At 35.5% G+C, this 6,000-nt stretch overlaps 1 protein-coding gene across 1 annotated transcript in view; it reads right to left on the bottom strand.

Annotated features, from left to right (window-relative positions):
• The window catches only part of UNC13C (unc-13 homolog C), a 130,800-nt gene extending 125,960 nt beyond the window's left edge, over positions 1-4,840 (bottom strand). Inside the window, exon 1 of the mRNA XM_058033609.1 lies at positions 4,386-4,840. The gene's annotated coding sequence lies outside the window, so the exon portion shown is untranslated. The remainder of the gene's footprint in view (positions 1-4,385) is intronic.
• Positions 4,841-6,000: the final 1,160 nt, after the last annotated feature.

The following is a 6,000-nucleotide window of genomic DNA, read 5'->3' on the forward strand; positions in this document are numbered from 1 at the left end:
TTGCCTTCTATATTTATGAGAATGTAAAAAGTAAAACTAAGCACCAAATTGCTGATTCAAACCCCAGTCTGAAGGGCCTACAATCTGCTTATTTTTCAACCCACAAGGCCTACTGCTGTCCTGAGGAGGCTGCACATGGGGCATCCTACAGTTTCTTCCAATCTAAAAATTTAACAGTCATACTGCAAGACTGGTCATTCATGTCCATTATGTATCTCTTCTGTCAGCATAAAACTTAGAGTTTAAGGAAAAAGGATGGAAACAGCACATGCTTAAACCTGACTGGCTCATTGTGATTTAGAACATCTACCTAGAAATCATATAGAGAACTTATTGCATTAGTGAATTAACTCAGTAGTTAACCAGCTGCAATTAAACTACTTTGTAATGTATAGAAGAACATTGTCTTCAGATTAGCTAAGAAGTAAACGTAAATTCCTAGCAAGTTTGGATGAGTAATTTTTCTGGAGAGAAAAGTCATCTTCACTACTTCCCTACGACTATGACCATTATGGAAAAAGAGAGGATTTTTTTTTTTTGTTCAGTAAAAAAAATGGTTGTTTTGCAATTACTGTTGAAGACAGACAAATTGAAGAAAACTCCACTATTTTGTAATAACTTGCAGAATTACATTTTTAGTTACACTATTCTCTACATCTTCATATTTGTAATATTTGCAGTTTTCTCTACAAAGTTTTGTTAAGGCAAATGAGGCTATTGCAATTCAGTAATTTGTTATAAGATTGTTGAAAGCATTTAGAATTCTATTTCTTTAGAAACAAATCTATAGTGTGGTATTTACATTACAAACATGAAGACTTGCAATTGAAGCAACTGTACATAAAGGTCAATGGCCTTAACAAGACTAAAAACAGGGAGAGATGTGCCAAATATAGTAGATTAATACTGAGATGTAAAAAGCTATAGAACAGATTCTAAAGGTAAATTGTGGCCCATCTGGAGAGCCCACAGATAATGTAGGCCAGTTGAATGTGCACACAAGAATAAGTGACTGCAGATGATTTGGGTAACAGCTTCAATATTATTTGACTAAATGTACTGACTTCTTTCTCTTGAATCTTTCTAGTTGTTTCCTTGACCTTCTCAACTAAAAAAAAAAAAAAAAAAAAAAAAAAAAAAAAAAAAAAAAAAAAATTACACTGTCGTGTACAACCAGGCAGTAATAATGACCTTTTTCCCCTCCTACAGCTGTATACATGATATATGCTGTCCCATTCAAAAACTTGATTTTAGTCAATATTCAGTTCAAAACCTGCTAAGATTGAGACAATTTGACCAAATAGTTCATTTTTATTTAAATACAGACTACTAAAGGAATGGAAAACATGGGGAGGGAAAAGTTATTTGCTGACTATATGGAGATTACTGTGTAACTAAGTCAGTACCAGACATAATAGCTTTGTTAGAATATTAACAGCTTGCTATTATGTCAGATTACCATAAATAAAAGAGCTACTATATAATAATCAGAACCTGTTTAGTGCCTATTAAAAACCAGGAAGTATCAACATAAATTTTGACTTAATCTCAGTTCTGTCACTAGTTTTGCTGTGTTTTAAACACTACATCCTCGGAACCCAAGGTTTAATTTTGATTTAATTTACACTGAAGCATAGCATATATGCAGAGACTGTATTTACAGTATACTTAGTGTACTCAAAGTTTCTTCTAATACTAACATTTCAAAAATTTCAGCAACTTTTCAGGACAGTAATTCCATCAGAAAAGATAATTTAAAAAATCAAACAAATAAAAACCCCCATCCCATTTTCTTTCAGGTAAGAATTTTAATCCTCCAACTGTACTTGCCTGAGCCTTGGAATCTAATTCACTGCCCCGAATTAGATTTCTGTTGGACAGTTTACCATTAACTAAGTGACCACATGTGCACAACATCACTCTACAGCTTTGATGTTTTTCTTTCTTTAGGGTTTGGGGAAATTTTTTTTAACTACTTACAAGTACGAGACCAACTTTATATGGGCAAAGTAAGCCCTCTGGATTCCATTCCTCTGCACACAGAGATTTTACACATTTCTAAAATCTAGTAAACGAATAGTTACATCAAACTTTTCAAATAAAAAGTTACCAAAACAAAGTTTTTGATGAAGTGGTCTTTCATTTGAAAAATGGTAGTCATTGTCTCTGATATTTGATTTGAAAAATATCACAAGCACAAATGACTACAAGTACTGTTTACAACAACATACACTAGGATGAGTAGGCAGACACAGATAGAAACCATGCTTAAGACCTGAAACAACATTCACTGATAAGGATGGTAGACAATAAACACGTTTCTAAATTTGATGTAAAAACTGTATTAAAAAACCCCTCTGCTCTCTTTGCTTCAATATACTGACAAGTGTGATACTCAGATTTGTACCTGAAAGCAAGAACCTCTGCTACCAACCTAAGTGAACGACAAAATGAGAAAAACAAAACCAATGTAACAGCCTTCTTAGGTGCCAAAGAATTTTTAGGCTTCAGAGCTGTAATGGTCTCACAAGGCAGAAGCTATTATACTACATTCTTCCTGGATTTTCACAACACTAAAGTTAAATGAAAATTAGGAACTTTCAGTCCTCATTGATGCTTTAGTGAATTGGGAGATGTTCTGAGCTATGAGTATTCTCCCACTGTATAACACTCTGGAATCCCAGTACTTCACCTGAGATTTCCTAAGTGTTTTCACAGCAACATATAGTCATTATGGTAATGTGCTGACATCACTGCAGGAGCAAGCAAATGGTATAGTGACAGAAAACCTTTATGCAACTCTCCAAGTTGTGCATATTCACCTTAAAGAACTGTCATTTATCTTACATCACAGCTTTTGTCTTTGAGATGACAGCTAATCTTAATTCATATTCATAATTCCTAACATTATATCCCTTACAAAAGGAATTTGTATGAATTAAACATGCTTTAAACCTTAAATTCTACTTTTCATTCATCTTAGTGCTTTTAGACTTAACAGCATTCTCTCACTGCTTTTCTCACTATGTTTGTTGATTTAGATGATTAAGCACTGACTGTTGGAACATTTGTATGTGCCAAGTAACCGTGCATTTTCAATTGCCAAATCATAGTTGTGTATTACGCTAAAGAAAGGCATCTATTTTACATAATCACCGACAGGAAACAAGTATAGTGTCACTCTCTCAGTGAAAAATAGCTACAACTTTACAGACAGTTTATTCTCACATCAAAGCAATTGATGTTACACCAATGAATGTTTTTAAGGCATAAGAGCTCCTGCCAGCCAGGGGTTAACAACAGTATTATAATGCTAGAACTAATATTAAACCTTTTAGGTTCATCATGTTATTAAAAAAAAAAAAAATCTTACTTCTAACTGGGCTACATTGAAATTACACATGCAACAGAATGTTTTAAGATATTTCAAGACTAATGAAAAATCAAATAAGCATTAAGTGTTTTAATATATTTTTACTAGACATAAGACAACTATCAGTGTCCTTAGTTTAAGAGCACATAGCTTTGTGTTCTATTTCAGTTAATATGTGTCAGCTGAAAGAATATATTAATAAGAAAGTGCAAAGTCGGCAGGTGACTGAAGAAAGGTGAGACCTAAAGAATGCAGTCATATTTTTATATCTGCATAATTCTTGCTCTTAAAGCAAAATGAACCATCAATCTCATAGTAAGAAATTAGTTTCAGCTACTATTGGCCTCTGAAATTGCAGAAGGAAAATACTAATGTTATCTTCTTGAAGTTAAAATGATGGACAAAAATGTATGAAATAGTTATGGTGGTTTTTAGGTTGTGGCTTGGAGAAGGTACGTAATAGAGGGCATTCTAAGACATAGATTTAGCTGTGGAACAGAATCAAACACGTAGTCTAAGCAAGCTGCCTCTTCAAAAGAAAGCTGCAGGGTGTTCATCTTGGAGATTAATCAAGACCCAGAAATACATAAGCATCCGTAAAGCTCAATTTATTGCTAATCCTGTCACAAATTAGGAGAAAGGTACTGACATAAATAAGCAAAACATACTGTATTTTCACCGTGCATTCATATAATTATTTTCTATATATTTTAATATCAATTTAAACACACCAACTCATTGAAAAGACCAACACCATACTGTCTTACTCAACTTATACTGTGAAGTTACCAACCTTACAAAATAACCTCCCCCAGTTTTTAATGAAGTGTTAATTCCAGAACCCCAGACAGTTTCATCAACATTATAGCATTAGAAAGCAAATCAGTTACAAATCAATGCATTGCATTAGCAAGAACAGCAGGAGGTACATTCAGAATGAAAATAAGCAAAGGAAACAAAGGAAACAGAAAACTGTATGCAGACTAGACAAAAATACAAAGAGCATACATACCTGGATTAAATTCTTCTTAAAAATAAAACACAAATTACATACCACCATCTTTATATTATTTTCCATTTATGCAGAAACACTGTACACAAATCCATTACTATTTTGCCGTTCTTCCTTCAGCCTTAAATGATACAACATGAGGCTGCTTCCCAGTGATTCAAGTCAAGTGCAGTCAGGCATGCTGCTAGTCTGCAACGGTATCTGTTCTAAATTCCACGGTATTCCCTAGGCAGCATTAAATGGGGATTTTTTTTCTTCCTCTCCCATTTTTTCCCCCTCCTACAACTTGTGCTAACCGCTAAGAGTAATCGTGATGTTAGCTACTAATTCATTCTGCAGCTCAGGCTTGTTTCTCCTCTGTAATAGCAGAGCAGGAGTCAGCGTCCTACTCCGGTTCAAAAACAACATCAACACGAGAGAACAGTAATCATCCTGGGGCTTTATGTGCCGGGAACTTCCCCCGCTGCCGTTTTCTGCTGCCGCCGCTCCCGAATGCAGCACCCGCTGCAATAGGCACAGCCCTCCTGCGCGGCAGCAGCCCCTCAGCTCGCAGAGCCACTCAGGCTCCCGGAGCAGCCTCGCTCGCAGGAACAACACATGCAGTGCGTCGGGGGAGCTGCCAGGTGCGCATCCGTGCCCGCAGGGGAACAGCGGGACACAGCGGCTCCTGCTCGCCAGGGCCGCGTTCCACCCTGACCTTTCATTTATCAGTCTGACATGGTCCACTGAAACGATTGTGTAGCTGTTTCTTACAGCACTGCTTTCATCAACAGCTGATAATATTTGTAATGAATCTGCTAAATACCCTACATAACTACTATCATTCCATGATGATTGAAGGGTTCTCCACATAAGAAATACATCACTCACTTTCCAGGAAGAGCACTTATATGTCCCCAGTGAATACCTAGGCAGTAGGAATCAGCCTTTTATTTACTGCAATTCAAATAGCAGAATGGATTACTATTGTGCATGCAGTTAGTAAATTATCCTGCACAGAATACATCAGGTGTTTTTCCAAATCTTAACAGGTTTAGTAGTGTAAGGCCACATGCAGCCTTACACATACTGAAAATATATTTAAAACTGACACATGAAGGACTAAAAATATGCAGCCAGAATGAGCCTATATAAAACCATTCTACAGAGAGTACACACACCAGAGTGTAAATGTTTCACAAAATGTGTACAGGCATAAACCCTCAGGTATGTGATTATGCTCTTTAATCTTGGGAGACAGCATGACTGGAATGCCATAGTGATTATTAAAGTATGTAATCTTTTCTGTATAAAAATTAAACCCTCAAACTTTGGATAGTCTGTAAGAACTGACATTCGTAGCATAAGTTTGCAATTCAGTTACTTTCTTTGAATGATATGTTGAGTAAAAGGCAGCACTGAAGAGTGTTTAACAATTTCTAGTAATACTTAAAACTTACAGGTAATAGCTTTCACTTTCTGCAATCCTTCTGCTGTTGTTAGTACTGTCATCCTGGGACTCTGTTTTATGTATAATTTATAAACAGAAAAATTCCAGAATCAGATCTCTTATGTAAAGTTGTAAATTAATATTTTTTTTTTGCATATCATTATAAAAATAATTATGGATCACTAT

This window comes from Melospiza georgiana, chromosome 13 (genome assembly GCF_028018845.1).
Source record: "Melospiza georgiana isolate bMelGeo1 chromosome 13, bMelGeo1.pri, whole genome shotgun sequence".
NCBI lineage: Eukaryota > Metazoa > Chordata > Aves > Passeriformes > Passerellidae > Melospiza > Melospiza georgiana.